The sequence below is a fragment of the Lineus longissimus genome, chromosome 6 (genome assembly GCF_910592395.1).
Source record: "Lineus longissimus chromosome 6, tnLinLong1.2, whole genome shotgun sequence".
Lineage (NCBI taxonomy): Eukaryota > Metazoa > Nemertea > Pilidiophora > Heteronemertea > Lineidae > Lineus > Lineus longissimus.
This window is the reverse complement of record NC_088313.1, coordinates 14,833,017-14,847,272: the sequence shown is the minus strand read 5'-3', so window position 1 is coordinate 14,847,272 and position 14,256 is coordinate 14,833,017. Positions and strand designations below refer to the sequence as shown.

The 14,256-nt window shown below is 41.1% G+C and overlaps 1 protein-coding gene across 3 annotated transcripts in view; it reads left to right on the top strand.

Annotated features, from left to right (window-relative positions):
- The window catches only part of LOC135489353 (homeobox protein Nkx-6.3-like), a 33,075-nt gene that overhangs the window by 6,333 nt on the left and 12,486 nt on the right, over nt 1-14,256 (top strand). The window lies entirely within an intron of this gene.

The following is a 14,256-nucleotide window of genomic DNA, read 5'->3' as shown; positions in this document are numbered from 1 at the left end:
ATTGGAAGTTAATTGGCTTCAAAGCGATTTATCTAAAATCCCGCAATTTAAAAAAACTATCAAGATTGACTACAGTGACATGTATGATATAATTATCAAATCACGTGAATAGAAATCGATATGAGATTGATCTGATCGATTAAAAATCGAATACTGTGATGCCACTTAAATTTCCGACGCGTTTATTATTCCTATAGTAAAATGAATGCGTCTGTATCTCTTTTATAAATCTTTCTTGACGTGTTTCGCTTTTTGTTTGGCAACGCCCTTTTTATGTCATGTGAAATTGTAAATTTGTTTCCCGAGATTTCAAGATTTGCCCTGATAACCTTTGATAAGACAGTCGAACAAGGAGAATTTAGGCCTAGGTGCGAGCGGGCTTTGTTTAAAGACCGTGTCTTGGGCTAGGCCAGAATTCTTTTAATAGTGAGGTAATGGGGCAAAATAACATAATGATTAACGTTATTGCTACCGCTATCGAGGCAACACAAAAGTTTTGCTACTTTATATTTTTGCGATTTGTGAAAATTTTACAGATGATTCACGATGTTCAGTTTTCGCGGATTAAGAATTTCCGTCCAGCTCTCTTCTCCAGACAATAGACAGTGTCTTGGGTCAGGCCTGATTTCTTTTAGCAGCAAAGTAAAGGACAAAAAACGTAATGGACATGAAATGCAAAATTTAGAAGGTGGTTATCCACGTATCATTGATGTTGTTGTGAAATCAAGCATGACATAAGGATTTTTTCGTTTTTAGGTAAAGAGAGAGATGAAAAAATTCCCGCCGTCATTGACTTAGAGGCAAACGTTCATCAGAATGTGATTATCATGCCTAAATATCAAATAATTCTGATATCAATATCTTGCACATTACGAAATAGTACACGGAAAATGATTAGCCTCAAGCGATCAAGTTATAAGTCAAATGCATAACAATGGCGAAAGCAGTTTGTCGATTGATTCTGATAGCGTATTGTGAAACGAATGAAGTCTATTAATTAGATACATTTTATCTTGCCACGGGCATTGAACACAAACGACAATTATTAGTGGAAAAGAACGCATCAAAATATTGATTTGAGTTCATTTAGTTAATAATTGATACAATCGAGAGAAGAGGTGAGTTGAATTATAAACAATTATAGACCGATTTCATTTTGATGAAATATCATTATCTCATCATCATTTCGAACTACTTTTAGCGATGCATTGTTTATATTCCACTTCAATTATGCAGGCGCGGTGAGAAATAGATCCAAAATCTCGTTCGCTGAACTATGTAGAGATTTCAGTGCATTCTGTCGCATCATTTGTCATTGAATCAATATCATGTTATAAATTTTCTCATGACATTCTTTCTTTTAGGTTCAAGACAACAGAAGTTTTTTATCAACATTTATGATGACTTTTCCTACAATTTGTCACATTCTCAGTCTGAAATTCTAATTTGTGGACTCTGACAACCAAAAGTACTCCTAAGCCCCCACCCCCACCCACTCGACCTAGTAAAATGAGTAACAGACATATCATGCCCTCACTAAAGAACTGATTCAACTATGGTTTACCGCTTTGGTTCAAAACCGGGTATTTTTTTTATATTACCACCTGGTGCGGCTGGCATTTGACACTTCAGCTCCCGACCAACAGAACTTAATTACCAAATCTAGAGCCAAATTTAGTCCTGCCGCGGCGGCGACCACAGCAAGAAACCGCTCTGAATCAGCCATTTACACATAACACACACGAAGTTAGTCCGACCTCATCTACTGTATGAAGTTTCCTTTTTTAACGTTTCGCCTGTTCGTTTGTTATCAACTTAATCGCCACATGATCAAACTATGAAACAATATGACCTAGATATCAACTAATTACATTGTCACCGTCATCATATCTAGTGACCGAGCTCGTTTTGTTTATTATACTCATAGTTATCTCTCCCTGCTGTGTTATTAAATTGATATAAATATCATTAGATGTCAAGTTTTATATGTCTAGATTAGATGTGGCAATTACCACACGGTCACTGACTTATTGCAATAAAAGTCGGGTAGTTATCGGCAAATGAAATTATAAATTGGCGGTGTGGGTATCTCATTTTCGTGAAATGGCAACTGTTTCGTTCAAATGGTTCATGTATTGGACGTGTCGATCCTGCACAGCGGGCTCAGCGCAAATATGTGATGTCTTCACTTGACCACGTTAAGAAAACCAATTTCAAAACATCGCTAATTGCAATACCATCATTACGTTAATTTGACATTGCAGATTAGGTCTATGGAACCCTATGAATGCTGTTTCGCAGTGGTCAATGTTATCCATTAACCCATTGATAAGAAAACAGAACAATGCGGATTTAGGCCTAGCTGCGAGCGGGCTTTGTTTGAGGACAACAGACCGTGTACTGGGCTAGGTCAGAAATCTTTTAACTTTTTAGGAACGGGGTAAGTTTAAAAAGATATGCGCAGTAGCAGGGAGACAAAAGGATAAAAAAGCTCGCAGACTGGAATTGTATATATCATTAACTGATGGGTGTAGGTCTATCCTCATCATTGCACCACTGTAATAATGTAGCAATTACCACGACTATTAACTCCGTGAGATTGATTTTCCACGAGTTGCATGTAATGTTGATAGGACATTCGAAACGAGCTGGAATTAGGCATTGAAGCGAGGTATCCTCTCAGCATTCGCACCATTGACTGGAAAACCCGAAAATTATCGCGTCTATCCATTTTCACGATTCGCAAGTATGTCTGATAAAAATTCGAACGTTTTTCCAGGGGAATTTTTCTTCTTCTTTGGCCTACGGTCGGAAGTCCATATAAGGTTCAGTTGTGATTTAGTTCAGTTTCGTGCAGATACATGTATTCTTGTTATTTAGTTCAGATTTCAGCTAAGAATCTTTCAAAAATCATAAAATGAATGTGCGTACATGTAAATACATGTATACGAAATCTTATAAGATTTTACCAAAGAATCTTGTAAATATGTTACTTGGATTTTAGACCTGTGTGACAGGTTTTTTTATTCCTGCCTTCGAAAACACCTTCTACATGTATTTTCAATGAAAGATCATGTCATTTCTGTCGTTTGTCGATCAGGGATCCAGTCGAGGCACATATATTCATCGTCATTTATTTAGACTAGCTGAACGTAATAAAAATAACTAAATTGGTGATTACCTCATATGCAGTACATTGACTGGAGTCAGTAATGTTTTGCAACATTATGCAATATTACCCAGATGCCCAGCTCACCTAATCAACAACCTGAGGTGAACTCAAACTTCTAAGATTTATAAATGGAAGCTGTTTTAAACGGGACGTTCAAAACTTCCCAATTTATCGTTTCGTGACAGGCCTCCTTCAAGTTAACGTGTTTGCACTGCTGAAGACCACCGCAGCTAAGAATGATGAGATGGCCCCTCTCCCACATGGACGGTGTTTGTGTTGCGCAGCAAATTAGCGGACATAAAACCAAACACTGTAACATTATAGACCTATCAAGCTTATAACCATGCTATTATTGGCCCATTACCCTAATACTTCATTGTTACTCATTTTGCTATTTTATTGTTGTCAGTTGATGAAGGATAGTGTAATGGAAATGATGGTCCCTGAGTGCAAATGCATCCATTACTAGCGATACCGGCTCTTCTGTCAATTAAAAACACGGTTTTGTGCCCCTCGCCTCTCACTAGAAATAATTCCGGCCGAGCCCATACACGCTCTGCTGTCTTTAAACAAAGCCCGCTCGCAACTAGGCCTAAATTCCTATTGTTCTACTGCTTCTTAAAGAGTTAACACGGCAAATCTTGATGACATCGACCCCCACGAAGCAACTTGCATATGGGTCGATAGGTCTAAATGAACGTAATGCCTACATCCGGCTAAAATGAGTCCACACAGTATATATCGTACTAGGAGACAAAACATTCACAGTCAACAAATACATATGTATTTCACAGCCTCCCTTTAACACATATCTGAGACCGAACTTTAATAAACACCGATGTACGTTATACAAAACTTCACTATGCACCTGCCAATATGTGACAAATGCCATACTGCTGTTAATTAAAGTATTGAATTCCTTTTCAATGGAAATAGCGCATTTTCAATTAAGGAATATCACCTATCGAAATGCATACCTTCAATTTGTTTCAATGCGGAACAAAGAGCATTAGTGCTTGATATGTCTTCATTTTTCTGTGTACGGTTTTCGGTTTTAATTTTCATTTGTGCACTATAGACCCCTAAAACATTAGCCAGAACCTATCTTGTGGTGAAAGAGATTAATTTTTTTATACTTCATCATTTCGACGAAAGAAACCATGATTCTGATAATCTATTTATTCATGAACTGAAGGCATCAAATACATGTATATTGCATTCGTTAGATTCTAATTTAAAGGCCTACGCTTTTCGCTGAATATTTGAAATTCGTAATTGAATTTGAAAATTTCAAATAGTGTACGTACTGGACATAAATTCGACAATGCGGTTAGGTAGTCCGATATACAAATACTATAACGAACGGCATACCGAGGGACTTACTTTTTGACTTTTTTAGAAAAAACAGTATCATATGTATATACAATAATTGTATGGGCAGGTTCACGGTTGCAATCAGGAAGAGTATATATGAGAGGTCCCTGAAAAAAATTGTCCCTCCGTATTGTATGGTGACGAATTAAGGTATAGGACCATAGAAACAAAGACGTTGATAAAACTGATGTCTCTTAGCGTTACTCGTTAGTTAGCTTTTGAAATATTCGGAATACTCTTGCCCACGGAAACACTTAATCATGTTAATAGTAAGTTAAGTATGCAGAAAATAACTCTCTGTCAGGAAATAATTGAAAAACGCACGATATCATCATGACATACATGTATTTCTAATAGCACAACGCCTTAATTTAATTGGTGTCACATGACCTGTAGTTTAAGGGAAGGTGGCGTTTTCCCACGTAGAGTAAATGACACCGGAATAGAGACGAGATACTAATCTCGATTGCCGGATTCTTCTTCTTAATAATGCAGCCCCACCCGTCCTGATGGTCCTGATGGTAAAGGAGAGTTCAAGGATATGAGATCACTCCAGGATATCACGAAGGATGTCATCCAGCAGCGGAGATAAGAATTCGCTTGTTGCCTTATTCGAGTTTTCGCTTCCGCCATGTTTCTTGACATCCGAGCACTTATGAACCACTTATCTACGCCTACCAGGCCGATTGTTCAAAGTGATGGCTATCAGATTTTTTTTTCATTTTACTTGTATACTTTTAATAGCGTCATGACGAAATACATGTCCCAAGTATCAGCTATGATATTTCAATGATGTCCTAAAACTTATCTACGGTATGTGAGTACCCAGTATGCCCTGGCATAGCATATGAAATAGAAGGTTGAGCACTACAGAACTACAAAACTCTGATATTTTCTTTATATCTGGGAGTTCAGAACTTATTGACGAGGTAATCACCGTGCAATCGGAGATGACACTTTTCTGGGAGGGGAGTTAGGACTGCTACATCGTTGACATGACGAGACCCCAATGGTCATCTCTACCGTTATAATTAGTGGCTAGTGACTCGTGTTTCTCGACGTACGTACAATATATACATACCAACTGGCCAATGTAAGCGAGCATTATATATTATTGATACCAACTTATCAAACAACTCCAAAGACTGCAAATAATAACATTTTACACAAATACGCGCAGAATTAAAAAAAACATCAACTTGTCCACATCGATCGTAACTCTAGTTCATATACATACTGTTAGAGTTTATCTTAGCAAATTAGTTATTAATACGACGATCTAAATTACAGGCGAGCAATTCAACTCGTATAATGAATATAACCGGATATTGCTTTGGGTTCTGGAAATGCATACTTGGTGTAATGTATTGTGTATTGCAGGCAATGCAACTAACGGTTAGGCCAAATATAATTTCATGTTGGTTGATACTCCTCTTGTGATTTAGAGTCGAATAATGACCTAAGAAAGAAACATGATTCAGTGTCTATCGCCAGACGAGAGGGGTTGACTGAAGCATAGGTTTTGTACCCATTGATATCATTTAATACGTTATTTTGCCCATTATACTTCGCAGTTAAAGGAATTCAGGCCTAGCCCAATACGTGGTCTCTATTGTCTTTAAACAAAGCCCGCTCGCACCTAGGCCTAAATTCCTATTGTTCTGCTGTCTTATCACTAAATGGTTATCAGAGCAAATCTTTATAACATCGAGCCCCACGAAACGGCCTTCGGTGGAGATCGATAGGCCTAAAGCGGCAGCGGCAAATAAATGTAAAGCCCGCAGCACACTAGCCGCCAACTTCGGCGTTCACAGGCGTTTTTTGCCGCAAGAGTCCTGAACGCCTGAAAAATCCCTATAGTCTGCTACGAACGGCGTCGGCGAACGCGACTTGCCGCCACTTGCCGCAACTAAACGCCAAATATCTAACATGTTTGATTTTTGACGCGTGTCGACGCGTTTGAACGCAAGAAGAAGCCAAGTGTGCTACGGATTGCCGCCTGAATTGGCGTCGGCGGCGAGGCTTTGGCCAATCAGTATGCGTCTTGATATCACATGATTTCAAAATGGCAGCCTGAAGTGGCGGAAAAGACGCTACTGGACGCCGATTCTGGTCAGGTGTGCTCTGACCGGGATCCACTGGCCGCCAACTTCGGCGTCGAGAGGCGTCAGCTGAACGCTTCTTGTCGCCAAAGTTGGCGGCTAGTGTGCTGCGGGCTTTAGTGCTTGCAGATGGTATTTTTTCCTCCCGCAACAACTCATGTCTTCTTATGACTGAATTTTAATTTGCAAAGCCTAAACCGAGCGTTAAGAATAATTCATATGAAAATACTGGTATTAAGCTCAATTCAATCTTTCTAATAAAACCTACTGGTCGATTCGACGCGAGACTACCGCATCCAAGCCCACTCAGCCAGGCCGTTATGACGCCAGAACACCAATAATTCAACAAACGTGCCGAGAAAATTAGCTTTTTACGCACTGCAGTCCTTGTGGGTCATCAAGCTAACCAATTTCTTACTAAACTGTCTTAAACACTTGAGTTAGTTTCTTTCGCGCGTGTTTTAATTCGCTACTACTGGAATACATGCACTTATTGAAATAAAGGATTTGAGCTTCCGAACAAATATTTAATGTTCTTTCATTATCAACACAAGTATGCACCCTGTAGAGGTTTTCAGCAAAATGAAAAACCTTTGGGGTTTTCAAGAATTTCAAAAACCTTTCATTCTCGCATTTTACCGCAAAACCTCTCCGCAGAGAGGTGTGCTGCAGTCGCAAGCCATCAAAATCGCATGTCTCAGCGACTAAAATCGCGAACCGCTCGTTTGCATGCAGGCTGCATGATATCGATCACTCGCCATTATTCTTCGCCCAATTTTATATCGTATTCATATCATTGCAATAACGAAGATGAGTCGTGTCCGTTTTTACATTGGTTTATTCCGTGTAATAGTACACACTATGTCAGTAACAATAGCTCTCCTATCGGAGATGCTTCACCGCTTCCATCAGATAATAAGACATCCGACATTGACATAGAATGCTCGGCACGTCCGTGATATCTACCTTAATGGTGTCTGCAGCCAGCCCTGTCTCGGTCGATCCAAGCGCAATATTTCTTCTTGGTATCATGAAGGATGGTATCAACCACTATTTTCTTTTAAAAATCTGAGACTAAGAATTTGGATTTTCAGAACGGCCGAAACCTCTTCTATAAAATGAACAGCCCATGCTGTCGTGAACTGAACTGTAAATTTTTGTTGCTTCACAGTATTTTTTCCGTAGGTTTCTTCCCTAAGAGCATTAAGGCTTAGCAATAATTTCATGCATATCGCCTTAGCTTTATCGGCAAAAACTTCAAAACTGGAGAAAAAAGAAAAAACATTTTTGATATTCCATTACGTTTCTTGCCCTTACTTCGCAGTTTAAAGAATTTAGGCCTACAAAGACCAATTATTTATAAGGTTTATTATTTTCCAACAAAACCCGCTAGAACCTAGTCCTAAATTTCCATTGTTCTATCGTCTTATTCAAGAGTTACCGGGGCATATCTTGATAACATTGACCCCACGAAACATCTTTCATGGCGGTCGGTAGGTCTAAACTGTCAATGGGAAAACACGTAATGGAACTGTAACTGGTCTAGCAATAGTTGCATGTACGCTATTGTCTATCATATAGCTGCATGTAGACTATCGGCTATCATCGCTCAGATAACATCTCCAATCGCACATTGAAACAGAATGCCAGGCACGTGTGCGATGGCCACCTCAATGATCGCATCGCATCGATCCAAGTGAAATACCATACTCAAACTATCAAGCAGTCCGCTCATATCGGATGGCCACGTCGAATTGATGGAACGGAACGGAATTAACTGAATAGAAACGAAATGAACAGAATACGATGGAATATTATAAAATAATCGCTAAAGCAGTCGCAAAGATGTTTCCAGTTCAAAGGAGGACTGGCGGGAGATACTGACATAGTTTCTGTGGAAAGGGCGCCGGACATTATACATCCGCAAGTTGGCACAAAGCTTTGGTTCATACAAGTCTCCTTCAGATGAAGAATGCAGGGCAGTGCTGCCTTCTTAACAGTAACTCTATTTTTTCATAAGTGTCGGTACGGCTTCTCCCGTTACCGCTTCTTCAAATTGGAAAACATTTGGCGATGATTTAGCATGATTATATCACCATTCCATTCCGTCAATTCGATAAGGCCATAGATCGGAACCTCACAAGGAAATGGCGACACTCTCAGATTGTCTCTCTCTGCTTGGCTGCACTCCTTACCGCTGATAACGGTTATAGAATGTCGACTTGGCGGCAATATACGCGAGACGATATTACTATTATTGGAGAAGACGATTTGGGACCCATTACAATAAATATGTAATATAAGTTTAGCAGCTGAAAGCCCTGTGAAAGTGGGGGTCATTATAATCGCATTATTTATCTTTTTTTTCTTCAATAGACTTAATTGATAAACATTTTTTTGTTATTTTTCGTAAAGCTGCGAGCAGGGCCGGGTGAGAAGGATCACCGTCTCGATATTGACCCTACCCCACCCCCACCCCTGCCCCCGCCCCCCTAAAAAAAGATCGCAAACAATGTTGTTAGATTGCGTTGCGTCACGACAGCTCCATCTTAGATCTGAGCCACATCACCGGTGGCTGGATAGCTCCGAGAATGAGCCCCTGTGCGACCATCCTGATACCAAGCCAGCCCTACAACTCATCACACGGCAAATACAACAACAATGAGACGTAATTGCGCCGAGAATCGCATCAATTTCGCCTAAACGCTCAGAGCTGTGGCAATTAATGGAAGCAAGCGATACACATTAAGTAATAAGGCTGAGTTTATGGCGCGGACGTCAGGTTGGTTGGGTGATATTGCTCTGGGGAGAGCTGGCGCTGTATCGCTTGCGGACAGGCTAATGAGAGGAAATCCGCCAGCAGGGAGACCGGCATTCGTCTCCCTAGATACAGAGGAATCGTTTGAATGGTAGTGGAAAGAGAACGCGGCCAGAAGTGATGTTAACATCGAATAATAGAGATTAGTGATATCGGGATCCAATATTATATAGTTTTTATACTTACAATGTAGTCTCATGAAGGAAGGGGTCGTTTCTCCTGAATGATCATATAGCAAAAAGACATTTTTACATTCCCATTATTCTTACATCTCCGATTGATATTTTACTTTATTTTATTTTGTCGTTGTATACTGACAGATTATGGTAAAATGGTTCGAAATAGGCCATAACCTGCAAAGTAAACCTCAGAGATTAAAAGCGATAGAATACGTTATTCCCCACATTCCATCCGAGGACATTTCAAACTTCTACACCGGTGTCGCAAGCGTTGGTTGCAGCAGCAGCTAGTTGTGTGCAATTTATTGAAACTAGATTTGATACGTTGCAAGTGACTACAATTCGGGGTCGCACATCGGTCGCACATCAGTTGCAAGCCGCTCAGTTCGCAGCTGGCTTTAAAATAGACCAGGCCGCGGTTGCTGAATGTGCTGTGTCAGACTATATCGCACACTGAGCATTGAGCTTCTAATCGCCACTGAAGTGTGCGAAAGTTGGGCACCATATTAAACACTGTGCATTGAGCATCTATATAAACGCCCAGTGCGCAGCGGACATTAAGGTGTTAAGTACAAATGAATGCTATACGACCATACCTGTAATTGCCGGGCTGATTACCACGTGGGCTGGAGTGTAGTAACGATTAGAGTCTGATCGGCGTCGACTGGAGTGCGATCCATCACTTTACCACCAGCAATCCGTCGTCTCGCGATCATTGTTACATGCCTCCCCGGAGGACCATTAGTCGCTGTGGTCTCCGAGGCACACTCTCAGCACTATAGCTGAACCAAACGATTCCGCCCGTCTCGTCTTCTTTCAAACAGATTATATCGAGAAGCTCGACGCATTCTCAGCGCTGATTCCGTTAATTGTTGTGTGGCCTTGATTTTTTTCTGTGACGGGCATAATTTCAACTTGTCTTGTACTTGTATATCGTGTATACTTAGATATAAAGGTCTGGCTCCACGAGAGAGAATTTTCCTGTGTTGGTCAACGCCGCGACAAAAATGCGCTTAGCTCTCGCGGTTAATACGTTATCATGAATTACCTGCTGGGGTGGGTGGCCATCACGTTTTTTGCCCCATACATCGATGTTGAGAAAATTCAGGCCTAGCACAATACACAGTCTATTGTCTTTAAAGCCCATTCGCATCTAGGCCTAAATGCCCATTGTTCTACTGTCTTATCAAAGGGTTATCAGGGCAAATATCGATACCATCGACCCCCATCAAACGTCTTTCAGTGTGGTCGATGGGCCTTAACCGTACAACCGCCAATTAACGTAATGTGCTCTCTCTACAGGGTGCCACAGAAAACTTTTCCCTCACTCAATGAATACATAATAGAATTCTATTGTGCAAGGGAAAAGTTTTCTGGGCCACCCTGTAGCTGTCTACTGATTCGAAATATTGAAATGTTGAGAACAACTCAAAACATTCCACCAGGCAAGGGTAGATAAGCGCAGTGTTCGACCACGATTCAGAGCTGTAGGCAATCAAGTCCTCAATACACAATAAATATTCATTATCGCTAAATCTTGGTGATTGATTTTGAAGTGTTGCCAATGAGTCCAAATGGCTCCTGACCTCAAGTGGGTGTTGATAGTCCCGCACAAATTGCTTCCTGATCGTGTCATAATTAGTCCATAAGTTAAGGGCACGGGGCACAAATACGTCCTTTCTTCTCTTGTAACGAAACTCTCCATCTGCACTTGGGTTGTGTTGCGGATATCAACATACATGTACACTGATTTTGCGCTATGGGCGTGTTCTGTGGCTAGATGGGTTGGGGTGCGGATATCAACTTGCACTGATTTCGTGCTATGAGCGGGTTCTGTGGCCAGATGGGTTGGGGTGCGGTATATCAACTTGCACTGATCATGGAGGTATTATTAAGGTATTATTAAGGTATTATTATTATTAATAATACCTCCATGCACTGATTTCGCCCTATGAGCGGGTTCTCTGGCTAGATGGTTGGGGTGCGGATATCAACTTGCACTGATTTCGCCCTATGAGCGGGTTCTCTGGCTAGATGGGTTGGGGTGCGGATATCAACTTTTACTGATTTCGCGCTATGAGCGGGTTCTCTGGCTAGATGGGTTGGGGTGCGGATATCAACTTTCACTGATTTCGCCCTATGAGCGGGTTCTCTGGCTAGATGGGTTGGGGTGCGGATATCAACTTTCACTGATTTCGCCCTATGAACGGGGTGCGGATATCAACTTCCACTGATTTCGCGCGGGTTCTCTGGCTAGATATTTAAGGGAAATGGTCCCAGACGCTTACTAGCTAAATTTTACGCTTGAGTCACAGTAACCTTTCAGCGTTCCTCGGTAGTATAGTGGTAAGTATCCCCGCCTGTCACGCGAGAGACCCGGGTTCGATTCCCGGCCGGGGAGTCCTATTTTTTTTCTCGGCTGTTGAAATTTCCATGCCGAAAAAATAACGACCGATTTTTAACTGAATAGAGTTTTGCCAGACATATAAATAACTCATTTAATGGAAAATTGGATAAAGTGTTTAATAAAGTTACCCATGCAAAATTCAAATTAGTCCCTATGTGATAAAAAAAATAATAAAATCGGTCTATCGCATGAGGACTTTATCAAATTTTATCGAACTCGAATTTAATCGAACATTTTTTATTACGGCGGAATGAAAATAATGGGGGTACTAATCTGCTCCAACTATTCTTGCTTTCAATAGCAACCCTTGCAGTTGACAAGGGGGGGGGGGGGGTTGTTCTGACACAACAAGTACTGTTTCAACGTTTCGTTTATTTGCCCATGAGATCCAGGCCTATCGACCCACATAAAAGTTGTTTCTTGGGGTTGATGTTGTTAAGATTTGACCCGATAACCCTTTGATAAGCCAGAAGAACAATGAGAATTTAGGCCTAGATGCGAGCCGGCTTTGTTCAAAGACATATGACCGTGTATTGGGCTAGGCCTGAATTCCTTTAACTGCGAGAATGGGAAAAATTTTGCACCTTAGTCGAGGTGAGGACTCTTTACTCCATAAAGCAGCCCACAATTCTCTAATTGGCAAACCCCGCACGCAGTTAAGTAACCAACTCCAAATTGAAATTTTAAACATGATTAGTTTCGGAAAAAAGATAGGAAAAAACGTCTCATGGCGAATTAGACGGCATCCCGTGAGCACACGCGTATAAATCCGAGCAAGAATAATTTGAAATCTCGAAATAATCAGTTCAAACTTGTAAAAGACACACACAGAAGATGTTACTAACTCTCTAATCGTTATTCAGGTTGTTACATCGCTTAATAATCAGTAGAATTCTCCGATGTCCTTTAGATTACCGCGCCGAAGACGCTCCGCGTTGGAGCCAGAGGGATACATTTGACTAATCTCAGCTTAAACGCCGCAGCGTTTGAAACAGTAGTCGCTTCAAAGCGACGCTGCTAGATTTCTAAAACGCCACTTGTGCTTAACAAATCTTGCCGGTTGGTTACATGACTACGTGACCGGCCGATAAAACGATAGCTTTCTTTGATTAACGGGTTTGCTAAGCAGTTTTACCCTCCCGCGTGTCGGCTGAAAACAAGATATTTGCATTCAAACGGGCTTGCATGCTTGCTGACTGAATGTCTTGGGCGCTAACCAGTGAGGGAAGGGTGCAGTGTCTCCATGAACACTTCTTTGACATAGGTTTGGGCAAAGCTGACTTAATGTAAGAAATCATTTAGTCCATAGTCTGGAAACAATTACTTCTGTGGTCCTAATTCTCATCGTTCTGCTGTCTTATCAACGGTTCACCAGGGCAAGTCGTGATAGCATCGGTCCCACGAAATAGCTTACACGGAGGTCCGGCTAAACCGGCTATAGAGCAAATAGACGTCGGTGATGAATCAGAATATCTTTTCAGAGGTACAAGTCTATCAAGAATTAGAATGATGAAGTAACTACTTATTCACTGATAGTTCAACGGACTTCTATCGTTACGTGGACGTCAGACACCTATATTCGTCCCGGTGTTCAGCTGTTATTATTGGTTGATTCATATTTGTTGCGGAATTTGCCTGATCAGAAAACGATACCCCTTTTAATGGCTTCTTGTACGCCATTAAATATTTGCCTCCAACTTCTTCAAATACGTTTCGAAAGTAGCAAGATGTATTTATGCGCTATATTATACAAAACTCATTTGAAACTTATTTGGCCATTCAGTATATGCACGGACATATTTAGCCAGACGTCTAAACGAACTTTTTTCATGCAGATATTTGTCTTTTTGGGACGAAAAGTGGTGTTCTGCCAAACCCCCCTCCCCGATAGTCGATCGCCCCCCCCCCCGCTCCCCCCAGGACCAAAGCGTTCGATATGGCCCAGATACGGCCATGTTTTAATTAGTTTCTTGTACCTCTCTCTCAAGGGAGCGCAACCAATACCAAGAACAGCGTCTTACTCTCGCCGTCCTTCTGTCTTTTCGCATGACACGGCTGCCCATGATAAGGATGAGACAAGATCGGGATCTCGCAGGGCTAATCGCTTTATCCAGCTCGCTGTCATCGCGGGACGTGAACTGAACTGTAAATATGCCAACATCAATGATATTGGTGTTGGTCTAATAACAGTTCAGTTCACGTCT